Raw genomic sequence first — 15,056 nt, forward strand, 5'->3', positions numbered from 1 at the left:
TATTATTGTTCCCCTTCTGTATATTCTCTCCTTCTTTTTTTCCCCCTCTGTGATGAGATTGATTTGTGTGTTTTTTCATACAGGATATGGTTGGTGTTTAATGAAATGCATTAACCATTGTCTCCTTTTTCCTCTACTACTTTAGATCAGCTTTTACCATTTATAAGCAGGTTACTTTGTTCCTGCTATGAAGATATACTATTATCCTGATGTGGCTCTATTTTCCCTACAGTATATGATAGGGGATCCATCAATACCAGAATTGATGTCGTTTAAACCTTAAAGATGGTTCAGCAATGGACATCCTTACCATAGATGCATTCAATCATATGGTCTGTGGTCAATGGAAGCATCCTATACTAAGAAATATACAGATTTATGGCTCTAATAAGTAGCCCTTGCTCTGGGATAAACTGGTGCTGAAAATATACAGACATCGTGTTATTTATGGCCAGAAATTACAAGATTGTGCACTGAATCTTCGTTAAAGGCGCCTGAGATTCCAGATATGTTAATACAAATGCGCGAGGAATGATTCAACTAATCGCGTTATTAAGAATCTGATGTCAGTGAGGGCAATGTGAATGCCTCATCAAAGATGGCCACCGCAACAGGCGGGCTGTACTGCGCGTGTGCGGGATCTCATTGGCAGTTCTCGCGGGATTTCTGTGACGTCATCGTGCTCTTGGAATAGGCATATAGAGAACATGGTCTGCACCATTAAGAACTTACAGCGCCATCTAGCTTGAACCTTGCTTACATAGACCAATGACCATTACAATCAAGGGATAGATTACATGCATCTGATTTAAAGGGCACTTTTGGCGCGAAATACAAAATTATTCACAGCCTATTTAAGCGTTCCTGCTCCACGGCCCTAGTACCACTCGTGAAGAAGCCTTAGCGGGCGAAACGCGTTAGTGGGCTCTTTTTAATCAGTGCTGCTGCTGACCCTGCCTGCCTATACTCTTTCTTGGACTATGCAAACGTCCTTCATTCATGGACATTATCCTGTGGACTGTGCTGACCTATGATTGCAGTGGGTATTACAAAGGAGCTGAGTATCATTCTAATCTCCCCCCTTTTTTTTCCCATTACTTTGATTTATGTATTTGGGTCACTGAAGTGACTCCTTTGTTAGAACATTATTTCTGTGGCAATAGGCTGTTAATCTGCTGCTATCTTATACACTGGCGACACACTTTATTCGAGCTCGGCTAGTCCCACGAATTCGGGTATACCCGGGTGTATTGAGGTTTGTGACTGTTTTCTGCCCGAGTGCATTGGGTTATTTTCCAGGCAGGGATTGAAGCATTTTATTCCCGCTGGCTGCAATACTGCACAGTATATATATATACTGCATTACAATTCATGAATTTATGCCATCTGGTAGACACGCGAAGCTTTGCAGCCTATTAAATCCTAATCATTATCATTTAACAGATCAGCCGCCCGTCAGCCAGGCATGAACCCAGGCTGGGAAGGCAAACGCAACGGGGCTTGTCAGAGGTGAGGAGCGGCGCATTCCAGGTATCTGCCAGGTACATACTGGGTATTTGCTCGAATAAAGTGTGTCGGTGCAGTACTTTGCCAATGGTATAGCACATGTTAATCTCTCTGCATTTTTGTATATTTTTTTTGTAGACTCATGATATCTTCCTACATGACCGGCCTGTCTGTATTTTTCATTGTGGGAACTATGTTCCCCCAGTGATTTATCATTCTAGGATATCAGAATATTTATACTGGGTTTATTATATTGCATTTGAGTTATTTTTTGTTTTTTTCCACATGTTTCTTACATTTAGTTAGGCAGGCTCTCCAGTTAGTTGTTTGTGTTTTTGATTTAATAAATTACCTTTTCTACTTTTGCATACATTTGTCTGAGTGCTTTTTAGAGGTTTTCCTTTTTGTGTTTCCATATATATATATATATATATATATATGTATATGGATTATCTCTTACCAAATGCAGTGCCTCCACCTGCGATGGCTCCCACAGAGCGGGAGTGGTTCCTCGCAGGACAATAACACAATACTACTCACACAGTATGTAAAAGAAACAGTATCTTTACTATCGTTAACCATAACCTTGCATGTACTGCTGCGGCCAAGTTTATTCGAGCATTTGCCCGTTCTTGGCCGCAGCAGTAGCCTGGCGCGCGCCCGAGGGTGACGGGCGCGCAACGAAGCAGAGGAAGAGCGCCCTCCGATCGGGGCGCTCTCCCTACCGCTGCCGGGTCCGCCGGGTCCCCCGGAGCCCCCTGCCGCCGTCCCCCACATCGCGGGACACCAGGGCTCCCTCGGGGAGCCCTGGACGCGCGTGCAATGGGCGCAGGCTCCCGAAGACGCGTGACCGCGCGTCTATGACGCGCGGTACGCCGAGGGGCGGCCACTAGCAAGCCGGGAAATCTCCCGGCTTGCGGATCTGGCCGATGCGCAATAAAGCGTGTCGGTAGTGTACCATAACTTTTCAGTATTTCTCCTTGAGGAGACACAGTAGATAATGCGTCTCCCAGGACGTGACCCTTCACCGTGTTCCCACACCGTGTCCAACACCCCACACCGCAATCCCCAAATGTGAGTGTGTGTGTTACTGCGCAGTCACTAAGATGAGCAATGTTACAGTTTGTGCACTTTAATGGATGTTACCTGCCGAGCGCTCCTGCACTCGGGCCCGCAAACAATCTTTGCAAAGAATCCGAGGATGCAGAGCCGTCTGTGCTGTCCTCCCGGGTGATCCCACCCGGAGGGCTGATAATGTCTATGAAGAGGTCTGGTCCCAAACCTCTGGGATGATGCAGTAGCAATCTCTGTGTCCCTAACTCAACACTCTAACGGGGCAGGTTCCTATTCTAGGGCCAGTCCCTGCATTGACTACAACTAACTGGGACTCAGGGCCTATCTGGGCCTCGGGATATTCGGGCCTAGTGTAGAGGCTACTTGCCTCTCTACACATAGAGCTCCTATCTCCTCCCCTTCCTGATCTTCTCTTACTAGCGTGCTCCCTTGCACAACCTCCTATCCTCTTCCTGCTGAGTTCCTGTCACCCTATTGGCTCCCTGGCGTCACCTGGTCTGGCTGAGGCTCATGGAACTTGTAGTCCCCGATTCTAGGCCTCCTTTGGTTGGTGCGTGCTTCGCGCGCTACTGCAGCCACTCTCTGCGCATGCGCAAACTCTCTTCTGGCGCCGTTGCCTCCGGGACTCACTGCGCATGTGCGAGTATAAAAATGGCGGCACCCTGAACGCTCGGGCCGCCCCGGAGCCTCCGGTGCACCGGAGCGCTCCCTGCACGCTCTGCAACCTTCCCTGACTCTCCTACTACAGTGGAGGTGAGGCTAAACCTGGGGGACCTGGCTACATCCTCCCCCTCGTAGAATCCAACAACCCCGCTTGGAACAACATAACAATAACTGATTATATCTTCGTACACAGGTTATATACAGAGGAGATCAGGACTATTCTAAAGCTTGCCTTAAACTAACCCTTTTACATTCTGGGTATGTGCTGGGAATGTTCTGGGCTTGTTTAAGGCAAGTTTAAGGCATTTCTGCATTGACTAATGACCCATAGGATTAACACAGCAGGGGTCCCTGGCAGTCCCATTCAGACTGCCAGGGTCCCCCGCTGGTAATCTGATGGGCCATTAATCAATGCAGAAATGCTGGTGCTAGTTTAAGACAAGTTTAAGGCATGTATTCAGAATGTATCTGGGTGTACCTGGGTCTTTTTGGCGATTGCCACTGGTTTGTGTTAGAATAGTCACAGTCTCTGTTGTAATAAAAAATGCATGGGATACATACAACTTAGCACATCACAACTCTATATAAGATTGTACATCTCACTGAACATAACGATAACAGATTTCACTCTACTGCGAGCCCACGGCTGAGCCTCATAATGAGGTGCCCCGATCTGATCATAGGCCATCCTCATTGGAGGCTGCCCGACTCTCTAACTCCTTCGGATCTGTTCTTCTGTCACTCCCTCGGGAGAGTGACCACTATCGTCCTGAGGCTCAGCCTCTTCCCTTGAGGGGAGTAATGTCTCTCAACAATCCCTGGAAGGCACAAAACATGGACTCTGTGAATTCAGAGGTGAACTCTCGGGAGTCACCCTATAGGCGATTGGTTACGGAGGCCTTTACCCGTAGCTCCTCTGGGAGATGCCCATTGAGTTCGAGGGTCCCTTTGAGAGGGTCCCTCCATGGGATCTTCAGAGGTGGTATCATTTCCAGTCTCTTGACCAACCTCACGCGGATTCGGTTCCCCATCTGGGTAGCTGGTATTTCAGGCTCATCCTCTCCCACCTGGGGAATGGGGAGTAAATGGTTTCTGTGCCATACCTTTACCCGGCCCTCAGAGTCTTTGATACAGTAGACCGGGAGGCCAGGCATCTGGGACTCCACTTCATAGACACCGACTCGCCAACGGTCGGCTAGCTTATGTTTTCCCGGCACTCCCAAGTTACGGAGAAGTACAGCATCGCCAGGACGGATTTCACGGTGTTTGACCTTGTGGTCATAACGTTTTTTATTTCCAGCATTCAGTTTCTCCGTAGACTTTTCGGCCTGCTGATACGCTTGTTGCAAGTTCTCTTGAAGCTGTTTTACGTATTTAAAATGATTGGCATTTTGAATTCCATCCGTGGATACCCCTAGCCTTATATCCACAGGTAGCCGTGCTTCTCTCCCGAACATCAGGAAATAGGGAGAGAATCCAGTAGATTCATGTTGAATGCAATTGTATGCGTGTACTAAGGTTTCCACATGGCGACTCCACTCTGTCTTTTGTGTCCCAGTTATGGTCCCTAACATGTCTAGCAGCATCCGATTAAACCGCTCAGGCAAGGCATCACCTTCAGGATGATAAGGAGTGGTTCGTGATTTAGTGATGTTCAGAATCTTCAACAATTCCCGAATCAATTTGCTTTCAAAATCTCGGCCTTGATCGGAATGCAATCTGTTGGGGAGACCATAATGCATAAATTACTTATCCCAAAGGACCTTGGCAACTGTAATTGCTTTCTGATCCTTGGTCGGGAAGGCTTGTGCGTATCTGGTGTAATGATCTGTGATGACTAGTACATTACATATTCCTCGGTTGTCCGGCTCAATGCACAGGAAGTCCATACACACTAAGTCCATAGGACCCGAACTTTTTAGATGACCCATTGGGGCGGCTCTCGTCGGAAGGGTCTTGCGTTGAATACACCTGCCGCACCGCCGACAATGACGTTCCACCGCCTCTCTCATTTTCGGCCAGAAAAAACTATCTCTCACAAGTCCAAAGGTTTTATCGATGCCTAGGTGGCCATGTTCATCATGTAACGCTCTCAGTACAATGTGTTGTAGGATCTTAGGGAGGACCAGTTGTCGCCTGCTTGGGTGATTGTGATAGTTCACTACTCTATACAGCAGACTATCGCGTATCTCGAACTTATCAGCTTCCCTCATAAGAATGCCCACCACATCATTAGGGGCATGCTTCAACAGATCTGGCGGATTCTTCTGAATAGCGTAGCGTATGGTGCCAGCTATCGGATCACGAACTTGATATCGAACCATATCTTTTCAGGTTATAATTTTGTCTGGGGTAATGTGCATTCCACTAGGGTCACAGTAAGCAGCCGGGATGGCTTTGGACGCACACCCTAGAGAGTCCGCCACTCTTAGTTCGGAAAACGCTACTTGATCATCAATGATGGCCGCCGTACAGCACATTGCCCGCATTCCAGGTCTGGGAATCTCCTCCCACTGGTCATCATCATCTGGAGTAGTATTCAGTCCCGGTCTTCTAGACAGGACGTCAGCGCCAAAATTCAGAGGGCCAGGCTTATATTTCAGGGTGAAATTGTAATAAGACAGTGCTGCCAGCCAACGATGGCCAGCCGCATCCAGTTTAGCTGAAGTCATAATGTAGGTAAGCGGATTATTGTCCGTTCGTACTTCGAAGGTATTTCCATAGAGATAATCATGGATCTTATCCACTATAGCCCATTTCAATGCAAGAAATTCTAAGTTATGCACAGGATAATTCTGTTCACTGGGTGTTAGACTGCGACTGACGTAGGCTACAGGCCGAAGCCCTGCTGGGTGTTTTTGGTGTAACACTGCGCCTAGTCCATTGTGACTAGCGTCCACATGTAGAATGTAAGGTTGTTCGGGTCAGCATACGCCAGCACTGGTACGGCCGTCAGACTTCGTTTTAGGCCCTGGAAGTCCTGATCACACTCTGGTGTCCATTTGTCACCAAATGATTGACGGGCAGAGGCCGCCTTACGTCCGGTGTCCTCTGGATATATTTTAAGTTGATTGTTGAGTGGTTTTGCTCGACGGGTGTACCCTTCCACGAACCGACGATCTTACCCGCAGAACCCCAGAAAAGAGTGCAGTTCCATAACATTGTCAAGTCGCGGCCAGTTTACTACTGCTTCTACCTTGGCCGGGTCAGAGGCTATTCGTTCCGCTGACACGATATGTCCCACGTAGGTCACTGAGGTACTACAGAACCGACACTTGTCCAAAGACAGCTTGAGTCCTTCTTTTGCTAGGCGGTCCAGCACTTTTAGGAGCCGCGCCTCGTGTTCCTCCAACATCTTCCCGAATACGATGATGTCGTCCAGATACACCAGGCATTCTCTCGGGTTCATATCTCCTAGGGTTTTCTCCATTAGTCTCTGGAATGTGGCCGGCGCTCCGCAAATACCCTGTGGCATACACGTCAATTCATAAAATCCTAAAGGGCAAATGAAAGCTGTCTTCTCTTGATCCTCTAGGCTCATGGGTACTTGGTAGTATCCGAACCTTAAATCCAGCACACTAAACCATTGAGTCCCATTTAAGGCATTCAAAATTTCTTCTATACGTGTAAGGTTATACTGATCTGGCACCGGGCAGTTGTTCAAGGTCCTATAGTCCACGCACAGTCTCACAGACCCATTCTTCTTCCTCACCACCACAATGGGAGAAGCGTAAGGACTCCTTGATTCCGTAACAATCCCGGCTTCTTCCATCTCATGGATCACAGTCCGTACATCGTCAACATCCCTGGGGGCAATGCGACGGGAGCGTTCACGGAATGGGGTCGTATCATTCAGGCGGATAGTATGTTGAGCACTGCGACTGCACCCCAAATCCATCTCGCTGGTGGAGAATACCTCTCGTCGGTTCTCTAATTCAGTCCTCAGCCTCTCTCTCCACTCATCGGGCAGCACGGAAGAGCCAAAGTCGAAATCCAACCCTCCTTTGGAATCATGGATGCTCGCGGAGTTAACGTGGAATGGTTCTACCACCGAGCTGACCGGATATATTCGACCCAATCTTTGTCCAGCATCAATAGCCATAGTGAAGGGGGACAAGTTTTGTACTGACACATAGGTTCGACGGGGAATTGAGAATGCCCAATCTCGTGTTTCTGGTATTATCTTATATCCTCTCCAAACATCCTCCTCGGGGGTACTCTCCAAGGAGAATAGGTGTTCAGCTTCATTTCGGTCTGTATATGAACACCAGGCGGGCATCCGCTGGACCCCTCCTGGTGGAATTTCAGTCAGTCCGGCTCACCCGCAGAATAACAATCCATAGCTATCGATTGTAGATACATTAGGGTCCCTTTTTACCTTGACGAGTTGTAGCTGAAGACTGGACATCGGCAATTCATTTGTCTCTTGTAGATAGGCTCAAATGACTGCACGCACAATGTCGGCATTAGTTCCTAGAATGATCGGGTATTTGGGCAGCTCCTGAGGTTCAGGGCACACTAGTGCTTCCACTTCCATGGGATGGGATTTTCCAGTATTGAGCTGTTGGATGTCCAGAGACACCATTACGATACCATCAATGGGGTAATCTTCACTGCTCAGACCTCTCACTTTCAAATGCTCTTCAGACCTCCACGGTCTCCTCTGAAGGTGTTGGTCATAAAATCCTCGGTAGATGATGGTCACTTGGGACCCCATGTCCAGCAACACAGAGGAATAGATACCATCCACTAACACGCGTATGAGGGCCACAGGTCCCACTCGAGTGTTCCCATCAGGGTTGGGGTATTCATCACCGGCAGTGGTTTCAACTTGATCATAGGACGGTAGTGGACCCTTCTGCTCAGGGGACTCCGGGGTCTCCCCATCTGCTGTTTATACCCCACAGACCATAGCGTTAGGAGGGAACTTCTTGGGGGACGGACTCCGGTCTCGGCGCTCTCCCATAGAGCAGTCATAGGATAGATGCCCCTTTCTTCCACACTTGTACCACGCCAGGTCACGTGATGGCATGCGACGGTTGTAGGGAGGGGATGCCCTCCCGGAATACTTTGGCCGGTCCGCCACTGTTTTGACCGGGGTGTCCTCCATCTTCTCGCTAGATCCTTTGCTCTTGGATGTAGAGGGTCCTTTAGATTTCTGAGGGGAATGAAGTAATAGGTGAGCCTCGTGCTCCTTAACCTGTTGTAGTAATCCAGTGAATGTGGGCGGGCTCCCTCGGGTGAGGTTGTCGCGAATCATGTTAGCGATGGGGTGATTTGGGCTGGAACCCTGCAGATACTGCTTACGAAGGTATTCATCCATTTGGGAGGCTAGGATGAACTTGCGATGAAGCAAAGGTCCCAAAGCTATCTGCACACGATGGATGAAAGCCGATAATTCTTCCCCTTCTTTTTGGTTGATGGCATAGTACTTAGCTCAAAGGGCTCCATCGTCCTCTGCCACCCCGTAAGCTTCCGTCAGAAATTCCACTATCATCCGGGAGGTTAAGTCAGGGTGCTGCTCCCAATGGATACTGACCAGAGTAGAAGCAGGGGGTTTCAAACACTCCATGAGACGCTGGCTTTTGACGGTATCGGTACATGACCATTCCTCCATCACGTTCCGGGTGTGTTCCTTCCAAGGTTCTATCTCCTCTTCTCTGGTAGGTGTGGGGAGGCTTTCAATTTCCTGTAATTTTGGGAGTGAGATGCCAGGGTTAAATCCTCGACTAGGGGCGGTAAACTTGGCGGGGAGGCCAACTGGCTTATCTTTTCCGTGAGTTTTTGTAACATATCTCTACACAGTTCTGCTTCCTCTGACGCACAGGAACTGGGGCGGCTGAGCTCAGACCGACAACTACCCACCTCACATTCTGGGTAAGTGACCGATACAGGTGTGTGGCACTCCTCCCGTGTTCTTCGGTTTGGGTTTCTCTTAAAGGGTAGATAAATGGGCTTCCGCTTGGTGGGGAATTAGGGAGCTGCAGAAACTGTGGTGCTTGCGGCTCCATGAGGGCAAGGTCCCTACGGCAATCAACTAGAAGGTTATTCCACTCGGAGTCTTTGTCTATCTGAACATCCACCAGGCGGGCTTTTGAAAATCCTGGTATTTGCCTTAATGCAGTTTGCAACATCTCTAGGGGTAAGGCCATAGGTACTTGACTCACTGCAACTACTCGACGCGAGGGCGTGTGTGTCTGTCGCGCCCAGTCACGTACGCCCAGTGTGTGTGTGACTGTGCAGCCACTAAGATGAGCAATGTTATGGTTAGCTTTAATGGTTGTTACCTGGATGTTACCTGCCGAGCGCTCCTGCGCTCGGGCCCGCAAACAATCTTCACAAAGGATCCAATGACGCAGAGCCGTCTGTGCTGTCCTCCGGGGCGATCCCACCGGAGGGCTGATAATGTCTTTGAAGAGGTCTGGTCCCAAACCTCTGGGATGATGCTGTAGTAATCTCTGTGTCCCTAACTCAACACAATAACGGGGCAGGTTCCTATTCTAGGGCCTGTCCCTGCATTGACTACAACTAACTGGGACTCAGGGCCTATCTGGGCCTGGGGATATTCGGGCCTAGTGTAGAGGCTACTTGCCTCTCTACACATAGAGCTCCTATCTCCTCCCCTTCCTGATCTTCTCTTACTAGCGTGCTCCCTTGCACAACCTCCTATCCTCTTCCTGCTGAGTTCCTGTCACCCTATTGGCTCCCTGGCGTCACCTGGTCTGGCTGAGGCTCCTGGGACTTGTAATCCCCGATTCTCAGCCCCCTCTGGTTGGTCCGTGCTTTGCGCGCTACCGCAGCTACTCTCTGCGCATGCGCAAACTCTCTTCTGGTGCCGTCACCTCTGGGACTCACTGCGCATGCGCGAGTATCAAAATGGCGACACCCTGAACGCTGGGGCCACCGCGGAGCCTCCTGTGCACCGGAGCGCTCCCTGAACTCTCTGCAACCTTCTCTGACTCTCCCACTACAGCGGAGGTGAGGGTAAACCTGGGGGACCTGGCTACATATATATATATATATCACCAAATACACACACACATACACACACACACGCACACACCTCTTAAAGAAGATATTCTAACATTTGTGCAAAGGGAAAATGAAGGCAGCATTTATTTTTAAAAAATTACTCTCCAAACCGCCTACGAATTTCCACCTATAAATAAAATTTTGTTCAAAAACCTGTGAAAATTGTGCCGCTTAAATTTAGACACATTCATCCATTTCTAACTGCAGGTCACTTATTGGAATTTCTTCGGAGATTGAGGGTTTTTACCCTTGCTGGACTTTACCGAGTAGACACTATTCAAGATGTTATCATAATTTCTTTGCCTACTCCTATAAATAATAGCAAACCATCGTGTGCTGCATCGGAACATAGTAGACAACGCACCAGCAGGAAAGTGTCCATTGTTTTGAATCAGTCATATACGAGAAAAGGGCATGGATTTTGCCATGATTTAACTCAGAGGAACATGCCATTGGTTGCAATAACATTGGTTGCATCTGTATTACAGATGGGGAAGGCTGTTGCATTTCTGGGGCAAAAAACTCCACCATGCCATTTTTAATAGAACAAGAATCTTATTGATTTTGATGTTTTTTTTTATTTTGGTACTTACAGTATGTTGCATTGTTTTTGCCCCAGAATTGCTCCTTTTATGCCTTGTTACAAATGCCCCTTTGTACTAAAATAATTTAATGTATTCAGGTCTTCATATAAATGGTCTACAAATAAAATTAAAATAAAATGCAAAACCGTGTAAAATTTATTAAATTGAGCCGATCTCTATAAATTGATACCTTTAAGTCTTAAAAGATGGCAAGAAAGTACATACAGTAGCAAAAAAAAAAGTTGTCTTCTTGATGCATACGTGTTACAATCAGAATTTATTAGCATTCAGTTTGCAGCAATTTCTTTTTTATAAAAAGCATTCAGCTTTTGATTTTCTGGTGGGTTTTTTGTTTTTTAAATACAAGTTCATTCTTCACAGTGGTTCAATCTATTCAGTGACATTGTTATACGCCTTTTTTTTTTTTTTAACTGAATGAGGTTTCATAATTGTACTCTTGCCTCACTGTATTGACAATAACAGAAGGCCACAGAAAATTATTCTACAAATGAAGGTATTTTGAAGATGGATATTTTATTTTCAATACTGTAGATGGTAACAAGAAAATATTGCTTCAACAAATAGAGAACTCTATTGCTCAACAGGTGACAAGGAGCATCGCCAAAGAAGAATAGGATATGCAGAGTAGATAAATTCTAAAAAATAAGGAATTAAATAGAGTGCAAAGCAAGAGTGACAATATTATACTGTACTAATTCAATAGCCCAGCAACACAAAAAAGCTAATATAGATTTGGATGATTATATCAACTATCAAGCAGATTTCAATCTTCATTACACATTAATCATGTCCGGATTCTTACATGTCGTACTATAAAAAAATAAGTCTTTAAAAAATATATATTTTTAAAAACTCTACCGATGTAGCCCTGTTGTTGGTCACTTGCTTGCGAGCATGGGATCTTCAACCATGTGTAATGCCTTGACAGTCCGCGTCACACCGCCTAGCAATCGTAATGGCCCATCGGGAATAACGCAGCGGGGGTCCCTGCGTCTGAATGGGACTCACTCTGTGTGAATCCTACTGGGCTGCACTTGTCTGTAAGAGACTCGCACTAAGAGTGAGACTGGATCAGTCACTCTCCCTGCGCGCCTCTAACAGGCGATCACATGGCTTTTATTTTATTTGAATAATACAGTATTGAAGCAGCTGTTCTCTGGAGCAGAACTGCATTAATTTCAGGTCTGGGGATGCCCTGCTTCCTGAGTTAAAGACCCCATTATGGGGTAACGATATCCTCACCATTTTAAAATTCTCCCGTGTCACGGCCCACGTGACCAGGACATTTAAACAAAGCAGGGGGATACCGGCATCCAATAACGGGGGCTGTAACTCGGGAAGCAGGGGGTCCGTGAGGCTGAAAATAATGCGCTTCAGCTCTGGAGACCTTCTGCTTCAATAGATAATAGGGAATTTTCCCATTACTGTACTGTACTGTACTGTACTGTATGTGTTGGGGGGGTTGTTCAATGCATTGTATTGGTGTTTGTATTGTAATGTTTATTGGGGGTAGAGGGATATGGTGAAGGGTGTAGTTGCCCTGGGGTCAGTGGTAATACCTCTCGGGTGAGTAATGGGAGAGTTTAACACTTTCATTACCATAGTGGTTACTACTGCTAAGGTAATGAAGGGGTTAAACCCCCCCGCAACCTTCCCAGTAGGCTGAACCACCCACCCCAGGGCAACTACCCCCTTCCAAATTATTGAAAACTCAAATACTGTAAGCAGGGAAATGCTAAAATTGCATAATAAAGCATGCTTAGACCAAAATAGAAAAGATCCTAAAAAATTGTTGGGAAATTGCGACGGATCAGCCTGCAGGCAAGATCAGTAAGATGCTTGGACATATTATTAAGCCAAATCACAGTGGTTTATTATCCACAAGACACTAAAACAATGGGTACACTGTCCCTTTAATTCAAAACCAAATCATAAAATAAAACACATATTCCCTTTAGGGAAACTAACTTACTATTTCAGCCCTATCTGCTAGCTAAGCTGGTTGTGAGCCCCAAAACATACACTATTATATACAAACAAAACAGTCTTTAGGCACAGCAGTATAGTTTTAGTTCTTATCTGGTATGTTGCAGGGATTCCTTCACAGTGTTTCCATATAGTCCCTTCTGAAAGTCAGGAACGTCTTTGCCCTATTCGTGCAGGCTTCTCTGCTATATGGGGCTTTTGGTTTCCCACTGTTGCCAGGCAAAAACCTTCTGGTCAACAAGTCTTGATACCTGCGGACGGAAGCTCTGTGATCTGTGATCCTCTCACTGAGCCTGCAACAGGGACAATGATAAGCAGTTACTTCTTGCTTTATAAACCCTACTCAATCAGGAATTAATTATATCCACCACCCAGCTCAGGTAGGAAGCCTGACACCAGTGCAGTCTCCTGATGCTTGCAAAGGGAGTCTAACTCCTTGAGGCCCTTACAGAAACTAAAAAGTAATATTCATACCCGAGGAAGGGAGATCCCTGAAATGTTGTGTTTTATTAATCTACACATAAATGTCAAATTAAATAACAAAGTCTTGTAAGGAGACTTTCTGACAAGAATGCAGCAAATTGAAGATTACTACCTTTCACAAAAACTAAAAAATGTGTGTGTGTGTGTGTGTGCTGATCACGCGCATTTTAAGTGAAACTTCTTTGCTTTTTGTCACAGAAATTGTATTTGTGATTGTGATATTTTTAATTAAAAATTACAACACCATTTCACTTCCAAAACACAAAGAAGTTTGACCGCATGTTTTAGCTATTTGCACGTCTGTATTTATAGTAACTGAAATCTTTGTGTCTGCGTGTGTCAGTCAGTGTGTGTGTGTGTGTTTCTCTCTCTCTCTGAGGTGTGTATGTCTCTCTCTGTGTCTGACTACCCACCCCCCCTCCTGACCTCCCACCACCCCGGCGGAGCTGCGGACACAGGGGACAATGTCTGAGTCTCCTCCCTCCGGCGGAGCTACGGGTTGTGTTTCCTGCTGTAGCCAGCCCTCCAGCGGAGGTACGGGACATTGGAGGTGCTCGGCAGCTCACTTGGGGGGTAGGCACATCACTCAGGGGCAGTGTTCGGCGCATCACTGGGGTGTGTGTGTCAGTCTGTGTATGTATCAGTCTGTGTATGTGTCAGTCTGTGTGTCAGTCAGTGTGTGTGTCAGTCAGTGTATGTGTGTCAGTCAGTGTATGTGTGTCAGTCAGTGTACAGTATGTGTCAGTCAGTGTGTATATGTGTGTCAGTCAGAGTTTATGTATGTGTGTCAGAGTGTGTGTGTGTGTGTGTGTGTGTGTGTGTGTGTGTGTCAGTCAGTGTGTGTGTCAGTCAGTGTGTGTGTCAGTCAGTGTGTGTCAGTCAGTGTGTGTGTCAGTCAGTGTGTGTGTCAGTCAGTGTGTGTGTGTGTGTGTCAGTCAGTGTGTGTGTCAGTCAGTGTGTGTGTGTGTCAGTGTATGTGTGTCAGTCAGTGTATGTGTCATTCAATGTGCACATGTGTGTCAGTCAGTGTTTGGCAGTCAGTGTATGTATCTGTATCAATCAGTGTTGGTCAGTGTGTGTATGTGTGTCAATAAGCGTGTGTATGTGTGTCAGTCAGTGTGTGTGTCAGTCAGCGTGTGTCAGTCATTGTGCATGTGTATGTCAGTCAGTGTGTGTGTGTCAGTCAGTGTATGTGTGTCTCTCTCTCTCTGTGTGGTGTGTATGTCTCTCTGTGTCCTGCCCCCCCCCCCTCTCCAGATTCCCCCTACCCCCGGTGGAGCTGTGGACATGGCTGTGTGTCCTGCTGCAGCCAGCCCCCGGGCCGAGGTATCGCACAATGGTAACGCTTGCGCGTGCTCAGCACTCTTTCCCCCCCTCTGGTGTTGCTGCGAGGGACGCAGTGCGCTCAAACAACCCCACCCCCGCTCCTCCCATTACAGGACTGGAGTAATAATGCGCATGAGCGGCATATGTCAACGGGCGTGTGGGGGGAACGGCGCCACTACCAGCCGCCTTTGCGCATGCGTGGCATCCGTCAGCGGCACCATCACTACAGCGCTTGCGCAGCATATGTCAGCGGGCGTGTGGGGAATGGCACCGCTGCCAGCTGGTTCTGCGCATTCGTGGCATCCGTCAGCAGCGCCATCACTACTGAATATGTCAGTGGGCGTGAGGGTGGAGCGGCGGCCATTAGGAGCGTAACGTCAT

This window comes from Ascaphus truei, chromosome 1 (genome assembly GCF_040206685.1).
Source record: "Ascaphus truei isolate aAscTru1 chromosome 1, aAscTru1.hap1, whole genome shotgun sequence".
In the NCBI taxonomy this organism is placed as follows: domain Eukaryota; kingdom Metazoa; phylum Chordata; class Amphibia; order Anura; family Ascaphidae; genus Ascaphus; species Ascaphus truei.